General features: G+C 32.1%; 1 protein-coding gene across 9 annotated transcripts in view; it reads right to left on the bottom strand.

Moving 5' to 3' along the window:
- Positions 1-14,839, bottom strand: part of FoxP (forkhead box transcription factor P) — a 57,800-nt gene extending 42,961 nt beyond the window's left edge. For 4 of the 9 annotated variants that reach the window (XM_085201746.1, XM_085201747.1, XM_085201745.1 and 1 more), the window contains exon 1: positions 14,104-14,838. The gene's annotated coding sequence lies outside the window, so the exon portion shown is untranslated. Of the gene's footprint in view, positions 1-14,103 lie in introns of all 9 variants that reach the window. The other 5 variants (XM_085201743.1, XM_085201744.1, XM_085201742.1 and 2 more) reach the window with 5 other exon arrangements.
- Between the last annotated feature and the right edge of the window lie 267 nt (positions 14,840-15,106).

Genomic DNA, 15,106 nt, shown 5'->3' with positions numbered 1-15,106 from the left:
ACGTGCTGTTGTGTGTGTATGCATGTACTGTAAGTATATACAGGTTGTGTTCATTATGAATGTACTTACGATTGGTTTAAACAATGATTTGTTGTGCTTAGGCTTTAGGAACGTTGCCTTTTGGATTCAGTTACGCAGTGTTGAGCTCCAACATACAACACACAATGTCTCGAAAAGTTAGACAGAAAGTGGAAATGGAGCGATTTAACACTACGTTCCCTCTGCCTATTCTGTTATGCAGGAATATTTTGGATGATAGAACTTACCTAACCACATATAGTCTTGTGAAATCTAAGAATGAAAAACTAAATGATCTTGACCTATAACCAGATTTGTTTAACCCAAACTGGGAAAATTGGGAGGATAAAAAAAATATGACGAATAAATAAAAATTACATAGGCCTTTGTAATTATTCTATTTATGAATTTAGAGCAAACTGTACAATTAGGCGTAACTACCTAGAATTTTAATAATGTTAACTTATGACCTAATAACCTAAGAGTTTTAGATGGTTATAATAAACGTTTACCGTATAAGCGGTTTGTAGACTGAAATTCCAAATATATTTATATAAAATATGCGTTGAATTAACAGTAAAGAATCGTAGGATATGGTGTCAGCATAGCTGACAGAATCCGCAATATAGAAATACACAGGTTGTCACAATAAAAATAAAGAAGAACGTGTTCAGGGACACGTCGAGACGATAAGTGACGAAAGCTACAAAGAAGGCAGTGTAGTGGTACTGTAAGAAGGTCAGGTAAAAAGCATGAGGACAATCCTCCAAGAGAAGATTGAAAACAGTGGACGAGACGAAATAACTAAGGAGAAACCGCAGAGTTTGGGACCTTGCTCATGCTGACTGCTCTGCTAGAAATAAGACGTGCAGTTAATCTTAGACAGCGTTTTTAATGACTTCTCCGTCTGTCTCGACCTAGATTTTCTTTTAAAACATAAAACAACTATTTACATAACTATAAATAATATTGCTATTTAAACAACCATCCGTTATGAAAGTAAAATAAAAGAAACTTTGGCAAATAATAAGTAACAAATAAGCAAGACAAATAGCGCCAGCTGAATATTCATAAGTATTTGTTGTATATATATGTACATTGTCCGTTATGTTATTTTTAGACATTAGTACCGTATCATGGGTTATAATACAACTTATAACATATTTAATTTTATATTGACTGGGTTTTCACGCAGATTCGGCCACGTGCTCAAATGCCAATAACTTGAGGTTATAGATACTGACTGAGATCTTAATGGGAACGGAGTGTTTTAACATTAGGTCATCAGGTTCCCTCTACCTACCCTCCTATGCAGGATACATCTTAAGCTAAAAAAATAAAAATAAAATTAAACCAGTCGCTAAAATATAACAAATAACCTCCAAACATATCTGACATACATTCCCGTACAAATTGTTTTTACAATACTAAAGATAAAAAGTGTGTTTATTTAAAAACCTCATAATCTTATCATTTGTTTATGTAATCTAAATAGTTGTTTGCGAATAAAAAAATATAAAACTACAGCGATAATGATAAGCAAAGTTGATCTTATATTTTCTAAATATTTTGTTTAAATTCGAAACGTCACCATATTATGGGATAGTTGGAACCAGCGATGTTATGGAACTTCGTAATATAAATAAAAAAATCCAAAATAAAAAATAAACAAAAACTATACCATTAAAAAAAATTTATTTCCGTAACCGTAATTATCAGCTAATCCAAAAATTTACTTCTTATAATCCATATAAGAACTGGATTCGAAATGTTAAATCTAGAAGATTTCTCAATCGAACCTGAAAACATGGCCCTAATCATCCTTTCTCTGATTTGTGTTACAAAATTGTGAATTGGGTGATAGACGTCCCATAACATTTTTTTGACTTCACCTATGAACCTAGTGTTAAGACACTCCGTTCTCCACTTTCCGCCGTATTTTCAACGCATTGTGTGTTGAGTGGCCGAAAGCCCTTTCCATCGTTCTTTGCCTAATATGAATCATAAATATAAAAATGTTATTGTAGGATTTAATACAACTATCAATATCAAAGTATGAAGAGAATATAAAACCGAAGAACTATGCTGTGAGCTGTTAGAACTTCGATAGACCGAGGTGATTGACTACTTGGCAATCACCTCGGTCTATCCTGATTTGGTACTATAAGAAAATTGTATTTTACCACCCCTTTTCAATTATTTTTATTGCTACCCTGTTTGTATTGTTTATTGTTGTTTTAATTGATTTTTCTGTGTAAATTTGTAAATATCGCACTATACTTTATTTATTTTTTTATCTGTATAAATATACCAAATTTGAAGCTAGTTGTGGTGCAGGGGAACATACATGCGACTGCAATCACAACAGGTTGTGAGTTCAATTCCGGGGAAATGAAAATGAAAAACGAGGAAAGGAAATATTTAATAATTTCAGTTCCTAGCTCTAGCAAGATAAAGCGCGATGGAATTTGGTAAAAATAAAAAAATAAATATAACTTAATGTTACGGCACTGTCTTTTTAAGTTTTTATTTTACAAAGAAATTCTAATCATAATCTAGATATACTCAAACGAAGTCTTTGTAGTCCACTAGTATATAACATAGTACAAAATCTCAATTCTCAAGTTACCTTACGCAATGTTTATTTGTTAACTGAAAAACAATGAGCGATGGGAAAATGGCTCACCTTTCTTAACTATGGATACAGTAGGTACATGTAATTATGTATACAAGTACAAAACAACACGTTACGATTGTTTCATAATGATCACTTTTAATTTAGAGTATAGACAATATTAACTTTACTCTCTATCTCTTTAGCTTTAGCAGGGTAGGCAGAAGGAACCTAGAGTTAAGACACTCCTTTCCCTACAACTTCTCGTCCTCCCAACTTACGTGGCAAGTGGGAATCGAGCCCACAACTGCCTTATACACGGTCAGTCACTGTGTCGTTCAACCACGAAGGCCTCTAGAAAATGATTGAATGACCTAAATATCAGGGACCTAACCTGAAAAACCTCCAGGTTATAAGAAAAAAAGTAAGAAATAACTCCATTAAATACAATTACAAATAAACAATATGAACACGCCTCTATAACTAACACAAAGGTTTAAGCGTGCAGGTTTGCAAGTACTCACTATCTTTAAGTAAACAAAGACATATCTTGATTCTGAACCGGAATACGTTTCTCCTTCTATTATTTCACAAGAAAAACGTTTACACTATGAATTATCATATTTTCCTCATATTCTTTTGATTTTCGTTGCATTTTTCTTATGTAAGTACCACCTAGTACTTAACACTTATTATAGTACCTTCAGTATGTAAAAACGCTGGTTCGAATTCAGACATTTTTTTCAGCTCTACGCTGTTTCCTGAATATGTAGCTGGTTTTGTTACATTATCAGGATCCAGCGGTCATGCAGAGAAAACTTAGTGTTAAGAGACTCCGTTCCCCACTTTCGGCCCAACTTTCTAGTCATTCTGTGTTGATAGACTACGCTTTGTCGTGTTACCACGGCAAAAAACAAACGATTTCATAATTTACTTTTTTTTAATTATAATTATAGATAAAAAGTATAATTCGAAAGTTTAGCTATTTCATAAATTAAATAAAAAAAACCATATTATCATGTTTTGGATAGATATATAAATTGTAAACAGAATATTATAGTACTACGGGAGGCTCTGTTTCTTTAACTAAATTATCTACAGCTATCTTTCTTTAACACTCTATATTGAACAAGGACAGCGACATTTACGTCATACCAACAAGTTCACAAACAAACAGTTTGTATTGATAAGAACGTTTGGAAAGTACATAATTATATAGTAGATAGTTCTTATGTCTATACTAAATCCAGGTTTAAGAGTTATTTATATTCTTTATTTTTTACCCGATTGCGGCGAAGCAAAAAGTAAAGTTAGGTTTTTAGCGCGTATGCTATGTATGTCCGTTCGTTTGTTCTCTTTTAACTTTTAAATCGGTGAACTGATTATGATAGGTGGTCGGATTTGTTTTGATGACGCTAATGTTACCGAATATATTAATGCAGTCGGGATTTTTGTTTTGTCTATACTGGTTCATACACAGTGTCTTTGTCAGCAACTTTACTTTGCTCTCAACTTTATATTTCTTTTAAAAGGTTTTTTTTTCTCTTTGTAAGTCCAATTGAATAATATAGCGATATTTTAAATTTTGTCCTATAAATGTTTCATGAAACATAAAAAAATAGCTATGATGGCGCAGCGGCACAGCGTCTGACTGTAACCGCAAAGGTTGTGGCTACGATTCTCGTTCGTAAGAATAGGCGCCGTTGAACTACCACCGTAGGCGGCGCGGAATTTTCGAGACATTTGCGTACTGAGTGGCGACGCAACATGCAAATGTCTCAAAAATTCGGTGGAAGGTAAATAACGACATTAGGACCCCTCTTCCTACACTGCTGTATGCGGAACACAGCTTGAAGTTAAAAAAAATAACATCAGTTATCCATTAATGGCGTCTGCGTGTTCCAACCACGAATTATTATTTAAACTGTAGTTATAAATAATATCGAATAAATAATATTTTAAACATAAAATATTGATATTGATAAGAAGTAGTATTGTTGTTGCTGTTTACGTTTTACAAACGGGACCCTATATGCGTCATCCAGTAAATTTAGTTATATATCGCATCCGCTATCGGATCTAAGTCTCAAATTTAAATATGTTTTTTTATTGTTTTTTTTTACTAGTGGCACAGAAGCACAAACGTGTAAACTTAACGCGACCATTATGGGTTCGATTTCAACTCGGGAGAATGAAATATTTCCCAGATATACGAGGGGCATTCAAAAAGTAAGTTTCCCTATTTTTTAAATGATGTTAAAAACAATTTTTAGGTTAAAAAACGCATATTTATTTGTTATTTGAAACATAAACTATTTTTCTACATAGTCGCCTTCGACTTGGATACGTTTTTCATGCCTGTGTTGAAGTTTAAGCAAACCTTCCTTAAAAAAGACGTGTCCTGTTTTGCACACACTTTGCGGTGACCCAGTTTATCTTTGAAGATTGTAAAGATTGAAGTTCGGCAAATCTCATATCAGAAGGAATCAATCAAGAATATCATCAATAGTCAGTCGTCTTTCATCTTGAATGATTTTTTTAACGGCATCGATAGCTCCGTCCGTAGTGGCTGTTTTTGGCCGTCCTGCGCGCTGTTCATCGTACGCCATCGTCGCACATTTGCACACTCATACAGTTGTCACCGTAAACTTGCACTAATTTACTGTGAATATCGTTTCCATTTAGTTCTTTAGCAGTAAAAAATCGAATAACTGCACGCAATTCAAAATTGGACACGTTTTCCAATGATACCTCCATTGTTATCAAGGATAGACTGCTAAAAAAACTATTTTTGGTCATCAATATCGGTGCCGATCTTACCAGTAGACCCAGAACTGAAACTATGTTCAGTGTGAGCCCGCTACATGGTGCTCATAAAAAATGCCAGACCAGCGAAACTTACTTTTTGAATGCCCCTCGTAGATACTAGAGTGATCTAGTAACAAGGCAAACCGCGGCGTTCAGTTTCGCCACTCAATATGCAATGCTCCAAGAATTGAATGGCAAATAGGGCTTGGTGTGAAAAAAAGCGTGACACGGTCTCTATGGCATGGCATGCGTGAAAAGGTAAAAGACGTACCCCGCATGCAGATCCTAGGGAGTAATGAACACTATTACAGCATACGGTTCCTAAGGCAAGCGTAAACAAAAATCTTCCACATCATATGGTCGTAACGACCAATGAAATAAACCCTAAAGTTGTTAGTAATAGTATTATCACATTAATGATGTTACGGGATTCAAATCCAGCTAAGTCCAATTTATTTACACGGAATTACTACAAAATAAAATGTTGTCTGTACAAATGCTTAGGATATATAACGAGGTCGGAAGTACAGTAGATAGCCATTTATTTAGAATTCGAGGCCGCTATTATATTTAGGTTGTTTTGTTTTATCAGTGGCAAGTCGCAATTTCGTGGTAGTTGGTTACTAGCATACGCAAAATATTAATATTGATATCTACTCTTAAGCTTGCGAGCTCTTCGTTTTCATGAATTTTGACCTTAACCTACAAAATAAAGTTGTATGTTGTTTTTGTTCTAATAACACACTGTGGTTCTAAGATAGAATCTTAAGTATATCAAGCAGGCAGATTATATATCATTGGGAGGTGCCTATGTCCAGTAGTGGGCTGTAACGAATGAGGATTTTTTTTCAAGAACATGTTTGAACATGTCAAACTTTGACTGTAAATTTGGTTTCTTTGTTTAGACGGATAACAAAACCTGGTAATAGTAAAGAAGTTCCTTTTGGTTACTTTATTAAAAATATAAAGAATCTCATTCATTCATTATTTGCTTGTGTTGTACAGCGAATTATATCTAGGTATACAAGTATAAATATATATAACATTCTAAAATTTTTTATGGTTTCTAATATAGGGAAGCTCTATGGGAGCATGTCCCGAAATTACTAAGATGCCTTATTGGGGGGTAAAAACTGGATATTATGTACGTTTTGTAGTCCACGCAAATGAAATTACGAACTACACCAAGTCCATTAAAAAAATATAATTGTTTAAAGTCAGAAGGGAGATTATTACTTACATCGAAAAAAAACTAAAGACATATTTATATAGTTTCTCTTGAGTACCTATATATAGGTACAAATACAATCAAGAAGAAAAAAAGGTAATAGAAAAATGTTTTGAACAATACAGGTAAACAACAGTGACTGTTGCATACACTGGTACCTACTAAATATTTGTTGTATTTTTGCAAGGCTCGGCCGATAACGCTATCGCTCGTCACGCCTACGCGCACTTCGAAATATTAATTCTTTGTTTGTTGCTAAGTTGCCTAAAATTATTTATATGGAAAAGAGTAAAACGCCTAAGAAACTTTACTGCTTGCAACACTAAAGGGTTAATAGTTCAAATTTGATTATATGATATGAATATTTGATTATAGTTCGCTAATAGGGGAAGACTGGGAATTTGGAACTTATTGAGGTAAAATGTTGACAACACGTTTGTTGTTGTTTTACTCTATGCATCCACATAAAGAGAACTCATTTGACGATTACATGAAGAATCGTAGACATATTTTCTCATCTATCCAAAAATAAAGCGTGCCATTTTAAACAAGAATTCTTAAAAATAATCTTATAACTATTTCAAACTAAATCACAAAAATAGTTTCTTCTTGTCTTGAAATATTCTTCTTTTACGAATGGCACTTGCTTTTATGCAATATAAGCTAATAACGATACATTTTCATGATTACTAGCTCTTAAGTTTTTAATACGAGAAAATTAAAAAACACAAACTGTCTTCATTCATACATACACCAAAAATAGCTTACGTTTACCTTTTACGATGTAACTTTCGACTTATATTAAACAAAACACGTTAAAAAATTCTCCTTATTTTAACCAGGAAGTTTACTCAACATATCTAACGGCTTTAGTCAGTATTTGTTCTTACAAACAAAAAACAAACATGGTAAATACATGGTTCTATACTGTACAGTCATGGTATGATACCGATTCTAAAGATAACTAAGATAACACAGATTTACGACAGTATTATATGAATTTCACAATAATTTAGAATATTGTGCTATATTAAGGGCGTCGCAGTACAGATGCATAGAGCGACGACTGTAAATTCGATAGTTATGGATTCGATTCCCACTCGAAGAAATAAATTATTTAATTTTATTTAAATAGATAAAATTTCTTTTACAGTTTTTTACAGTCAATAGTCATAAGTTTTTTTTTACAGTTTTTAGTATGTTCAAAAAGATAAAGTTTAATATATTTTTTTATTATTATTATATTCAGATATAATTTTAATTTTTTACATTTAATTCATCTATTTAATTTTATTATCATTCTTATCAAACTGATTAGAATATTAGTTTACGCTATTTGCTAAGATCATTACGGTGATAGTGTGGCGTAGTTGAGATGTATCTGATTTCAAGTCAAAAGTAAAGATTGTGGGATCGAATTCCACCTGAAGTAATGATTATAGTTTATACCTTTTTATGAACAGCACGTGATAGACCCTACTCAATGACAATATACTACTAGCATTCTTATCCTTTAATAAACCTTTCCCATAAGCACTCTGTCTATTAGGGAAAATCGCATTAGAATCTGTTAAGTATTTTTATTTTTTTGGCTTCTCGCTATGTCTTGTACATAGCAGGATAGACAGAGGGAACCTGTGAACCCATTAAGACACTTCCATTCCCCACTTTTCACGAATTCTTGGGGCGTTGCGTTGTTGAGTGGCGGAACTCTACGCCACCTCGGTCTCGTTACCAGAGCGAGGAAATGAAAATATTAAACATTTTATTCCTCCGAGTGGGAATCGAACCCACACCTGCACCACGACGGCTTGAAGTTTGAAATAATAAAACAAATAGTTTTAAATTTATATTATGCAAAATTGCAATATTTATACCTATTTATTATAAATATTACAAATTTACATATTAATAAATTTACATTAATCCGTTATTATAAAAAAAATGATTAAAATTTTAGCACGTGTATGCCAGAAGCGGTAATTTTTCAAGGCTATTTTGCAGAAAGTATAATTTTATGCTAATAAAATTCTATTTTATAGTTGCCAAATTACTTTATAAATAAACTTGTATCACAACTAATGTTGTCAATGTGATTATTTTGGTGGTTTGTCGTCTTTTTTAACGTCAGTGATCAAATGTTTTAAAAAAAATTATAATTAAGTAATCTATTTTTATTAATGAAAAAATCATAGTTTTATTAATTGAATTGAATTATTATCATCATTATTTTGTCTAATATAAAGAAGGAATAAATTGAATTGAATTGAATTCTTGATATATGGCGTGTCGAGCGTGCCAGTTGAGCTTAAAGAGGGAGGAATTAATTGAATATTATATCTTTTCGATAAATGACATTTATTTGTGGTCGTTAATTTAAATTTTCAGGTTTGGCAGAAGGAATGGAACTGAATGTCGTGCTTTGTCTATTCTGATGGACAGGGCAGGGAAATATTTTATTTTATAACTTCAACGTGTATCCCGCATATATCAGGGTAGCTAAAAGGAACCTGTGAACCTAGTTCCGCCAAATTCTTGAGGCATTGCGTGTTGAGTGGCGGGGTCAACAACGCCCTACGTTACCAGAGCGAGAAAATGAAAATACGTATTAAAAATTTCGAGATATGTTGTGTAAATATTCAATTCAAAAATTTAAACCTTTGACTATACTCAATCCACGCTTTTATGAAATTAAGTTTAATGACTTATGCATAAATTATAATTTTATTATAAATATTTATATATTATAATTTTAATATATAGATGTATCAAAACATCAACACCAATCTAACGTTGACATTATTTAAATAAAATTAATTAATAATGTCATGGTATTTGAAAAATGTAAAGCTGAAATCGGTTTAAATAAACACGTGTTAACAGATTCTACATGCTTTCCTTCACTTCTACATATCTCTTTTCTTTAATTTTTTAAAGGAGAGTAATATGTACGTATCATTTTGATAAATAATTAATATATATTTAGATATACATAATTTAGATAATTAATTTACCCGGAAATCTTAAAACTGTTAAAACATTTAAAAATACATCACAACTTGACGTTTCACACAATCGATTACAATCATTCATCATTTCGGTCATTTCATACAAAATATTAAAAACTAATATTTTTAATAGATACGAATGAAGATCAAACCCACAACCAAAATAAAAAATGATATTTGGTCAAAGTAAAATATTTCAAAATCATCACAAAATCTCTCACAACACTTTGTTTGTACACGCAAAGGAAGTTATGAGGGCTTAGTGCCCTTGTTTTTATACTCTCCCCTTATTTGCTTCTTCCAGTTTTATTAAGCATATCTAAATAGAATATTTTAGAAATGGCTTCGAGTGGATGAGTTCAAACTTTTTTTTATGTTAGGCATACAATATACATATGTATGTTATATTTGTAACATATTTAAAAAGTAATCAACAGATGATAGTAGAGTCTTATCTTCTCATATTTTTCTATTATTTTATTTCCTTCTCCCTTCCTTTCTATTATAAATCCATAATCAAAAAATAGGTATTGGGTTCCGCCACACTATGCGATAAATCGATAAGAACGAATAATGAGGAACAGAGTGACTCATCACTTCACCTAGTACGGCAGATAAGCGAAGATAAAAAAATGAAAAGATCATTATCTAGTTTCTAACGTTATGATGTAATAAATAAATGAATAAAAAAATATTTATTGGAGGATATGTAACAGATTAATTCAAATAAAATACCTATTTATAATTGGCTATATGCTTAGCTTTATAAATAACTAGTTGTCGCCCGCAACTTTGCTTCCTTTTATGATATACCTACTTCAGAATTAATAAATGGACTTATAGGGTCAATTGCTGTTCGTCTGTCCAAATATTTTGTCTCGACATATCTAACTGAAATTAATACCAAATATTCAAGTTTACGATTCCTTGGAACCACCTTTTGTGGGCTAGTCTGACTTAATTTTTTTAATTTGTTACTAACAATTCCAGAGCAAAATGAACTAGTGTTTGTAAGTAATAATAATAAATAGTTATTAATAACTACTCTGAAGAATTAAGTCCCTTACATGGTAAATCAAAAAGTTATTGTTTTATGCATAATTACGTTTTTTCATTGTTATGTATATCAACATTGGATTTTTTTTCAATACAAATAAATAAATGCCTAATAAGACATATATATTTTCTATGTTTTTTAGTGAAAAATTCCGCCTTTTTATTTAAAAATCCCTTTTTTCCCCTCAAATAAGACTTGGCATTTGGCAACGCTGGTTTGTAGAGCTTAGATGATACATATTGCTTTACATGTTTTCAACGAACACAATCATTTAAATAAAATAAATAATCACACACCTGGAATATCAAATGGACGATAATGTAAATTTGAAACATTAAAATTATTATTAAAAATTATATTTCCCGCAACGGCTGTGTTAGAGCGTGAATTAATTAGTCAAATAAGTAATTTAATTAATTTAATTTTAATTATTTTAATTATTATCTTTTGTGCCTTTGCCGCTAAATGAACAAACTTAAAGTATTTTATAACATATAAAAATATAACAACTAGATAAGTTTATTATTTCGCGGAAATTATAAATAAAATGGTTCAAAAAAAACTTTTCACAGCTTTATTAAGTAGATTAGATAAGTAACTGTATATGTAAAGAAATTAATTGTGAATCTCTAAATCTATTTAATACTTATATTATGATGCAAGTGGGATTTCTTCACACGTTAATTCAGATAAAATAGTTTGATATTTAATTAACGTTAGAAAAAATATGTAGGTACTTTCTTGGGTTTTAATAATAATTACAGGAAAAACGAATAATACCTTTAACATTTTAAAACTAAAGTGTCAAAGAAATTTTTTTACAGCTTAATAATAGCCGCCGTCGTGGCACATGGGCACAAGTGTGTGACAGCAAACTTGTCGGTTGTGGGTTCGATTCCACTCGGGGAATGATATATTCAATATTTTTAATTATTCGCTCTAGTAACGAGGCCAGGCACGGCGTTGAGTTCCAGAATTCGGCGGAAAGTGAGCAACGAAGTATCTTAATGGAGAACGGAGTGTTTTAACACTAGATTCCCAAACAGCGTGTATCGGAGTTAGCTTTAATATTTTTTTATTGCCATAAGAAAATTAACATAGCAAAAATAAATTAATATAAAATCAATATTATGAAGCCGTAGTGGCGGGGTGGAACAGCGTCTAGTTGGTAACACTATGGTTATAGGTTGGACCCTCTCTTGGGAAATGAATATATTTAATTAATTTAAATTTCTCCGCTTTGGTAGACAAAGCTTGGAGTTCATTTCCGCTAATCTACAATTGAAAATTAGGCGGAGAGTGTGGAGCGTAAATTCTTAACACTAAGCTCTCTCTTCGCGTGAAACTGATTCAAAATTACGTAACTCGCAACTTATTATTATGAAATACACATGGTGTTCTTTCTTACTAATTCTACTTCTGCTGTTAATTTTATAACTGTTTCCCTTCTACAAATATGAATAAAACAATAGGTAACCTCTATCGTAGCTATTCTTCTAGCTACTTGATCCTTGCCGCGAAAGAGGAAGGTATAACAAATTTTCTTAGAATTTTCCATAAAGTTTATGATATCTGTCATAATATATTATGTTACTGAGTACATTTAAAAAAAAACTTCAATATAATATATATTTTCCAGATTTTCTAATAATTAAGGCCATCGTAGCGCAATAGAACAGTGCGGAAACGTTTGATGCCATTAGGGGATTATATTTAATTTATTTATTTTTTTCGCTAATGACTTCAAAATTAGGCAAAATATCTAACTTTGCGGAGTGTCTTAACACTAGGTTCTCTTTGTCTACCCAGCTATACTGGTAAAAGCGTGGAGCTACTATATTATAATCAAAGGTGCTTCTTATACAATTTTCAGTATATAAATTCTCTTTCAAATTAGGCAAAAATAATGGAGTCGGGAATCGCGTTTATAAAGATTTTTATTTTTAGAGGAAGTGAAAATATTAAATATTTAATTGCTTCAATTGGGAATCGAAACAACCGCCGCGTTTTCAGTCATACAAGTTTTCAGAGTGTGGAAAAGAAAATATTAAATATATCATTGTCTCAAATGGGAATTGAACCCCACAACCTGTCGCTGTTACAGTCGTTCATGACCATGTGGCACGACTGGCTGCACGCCGTCGCGTCGTTTGGTGGCATAAAGATGAATTTTGCTAAAAAGTAGAGACCTGAAGTGATCTGTGTCTTTACAATTACAAAAAAAGAAAAATGTTTCAAGATCGTTTTGGAGGAAGTAAAAATATTAAATATTTCGTTACCCCGAGTAGTAATCGAACTCACAACCGTCCCGTTTTCAGTCGCACTCTAGTGCCCATGCACTACGAAAGCCTCAAAAACTCAATAATTTCATATAAAAATAATCTAAAGTAATGAAAAAGCTGTACAAATAAAATTACTTAAACACATGATACCGAATTGGCTTTCCTCCACTGCTTCCTTTATATATAGGTGTATTATTAATTAGTTCCACAGAAAATTAACATAAACTGATAATAATCGTTAAGCTATTACTTACAAGGACAAAAAATTATCCTAAATAAGCATGGATATATTTAACGTTATTACATCACTATAATTTTTTTTGTGCAAAAAATATTTGTTTTAAGCTAAAATGTTAACTGAATAATTATATATAGGTATATTATGCATATTACAAACATCTAATTGCTGTGTATATTTTTAATTACTTTTCGGCATGAACATAAAAGATTAACTTTATTATCTTTATTGTGAAGTAAAAAAAGTACGACAAAAAGATTTTATTTATATACTTTAATGTAATTCTTAGACTGCACAAAAATTGACGTGTGAAAATTATAAGCAAATTATGAAAAATAGTCTTTTCATCATAAAAACTTGTTTTTAAGTTACCAAGTTAATGATACAGGTAAAACAGTATAAATAAATACGCAATTAAAAAAGAAAAATAAATACGTAGGTAATTGAAAAAAAAACAGCTATTTAACATGTCAATTAATTTGCTTAGTTTTTTCCCTACATTGTTGTAATGTAACAGATTTATATATAATGGAAAATGAGGCACTATATAATTTTTCTATGGCCATTTACGGAAGATGTAAATAAAAAAAAAAAAATTAAAAAGTCAACTCATCACATCAGTTCGGTGTTCGCCTAAATACATGACAAGTATCTCCCTCCTCGTTCCCCCTTACATAGAGTGACAATAAGTATAACACATGCGCATTGTTTGTACAGACCGACTGACAGTGTGCACTCACACAGACACAGAATCGGCTAGGTATTCAGTTTCCCGCCACCGGCGCGAGCACGCACACAAAACACAACACGCAAACAATACACTACAACACACAAGTAAATTTAAACTCACCTCAAAATAAATCCATTAGAAAACACACTTGTTCAAACAACTAGCGCTTAGCCTCGAAAACGCGTTGAAAAAACATTCCGCCTCGTCAAATGTGTGCACACTTTTCAAAACTTTCTTGTCCATAACCCAAGAACTCAAAAACGGCCGCACCGGGTTCCCGCCAAATCGTTATGTCATTTCGAAAATGTTCCAAATTTAGTTTATAATGTACAGATAAAAAATACCAAAATAAAACACGACCGCTATCACTAAACGACACGTTCAAACGAATTCTATATATACCTAATAAAAAATAAAAAATATATAATAAAAATTGTTAAAAAATATTCGCAAATAACACAGCGTAGCGTATCAACTTCCGCAAAACTCGCGATCCAATCAAATACTAGAACAAAATAAAAGAAACACACCGAGGCCCCTACACAATTATTAGCACACGTTGCGCGGTAAAAATAAACTATGATTAACTGCTATTAAGATTCGCGGAGACAGACTCGCGAAGTACACGGGACTTTAAGATCGCGACTTGTGAAAAAAAAAACCATCGACTGTCAAAAAATTAACAGTCACCAACAGTGACTAAAACATGTAAAATTCTTAGCAAAATTCCCATTTATTTATAATAAATAATTAAAAGAACAAGCGGCGGACATTTAAAAGTTGTCGTATCATAAAACGTACGCGTTAAAACTGAGTCGAAAGGCTCGCCCCGTGGTAGAGCATAGCGCCGAATAAAATAAACAACAATATACCTAAATAAGCGGCTCGGGCGCGGCCGTGTGTGCGTGCGCGCCGGTGTGTGCGTGTGTGCGTGTGTAAACAAGGGGCGACTCGGCATAGAGTATCGCTAAAAGTAAGTGGAGTTTTTAATTGCTCATGTCTTAGCACTCCTTTACAGACAAAAGATGAATGTATTAATTGGGTTCATTCACGGAATTGTAGCAAGGTGTGTTGTCAAATGTACTGAATTTGACATATGGCTCAATGGAGATCCTTATTTGGG

Source organism: Heliconius melpomene, chromosome 18 (genome assembly GCF_056956725.1).
Source record: "Heliconius melpomene rosina isolate 202511_hmr_F chromosome 18, ASM5695672v1, whole genome shotgun sequence".
NCBI classification, from domain to species: Eukaryota; Metazoa; Arthropoda; class Insecta; order Lepidoptera; family Nymphalidae; genus Heliconius; species Heliconius melpomene.
Note: the sequence above shows the minus strand (reverse complement) of the source record. Positions and strands in the feature narration are given on the sequence as shown.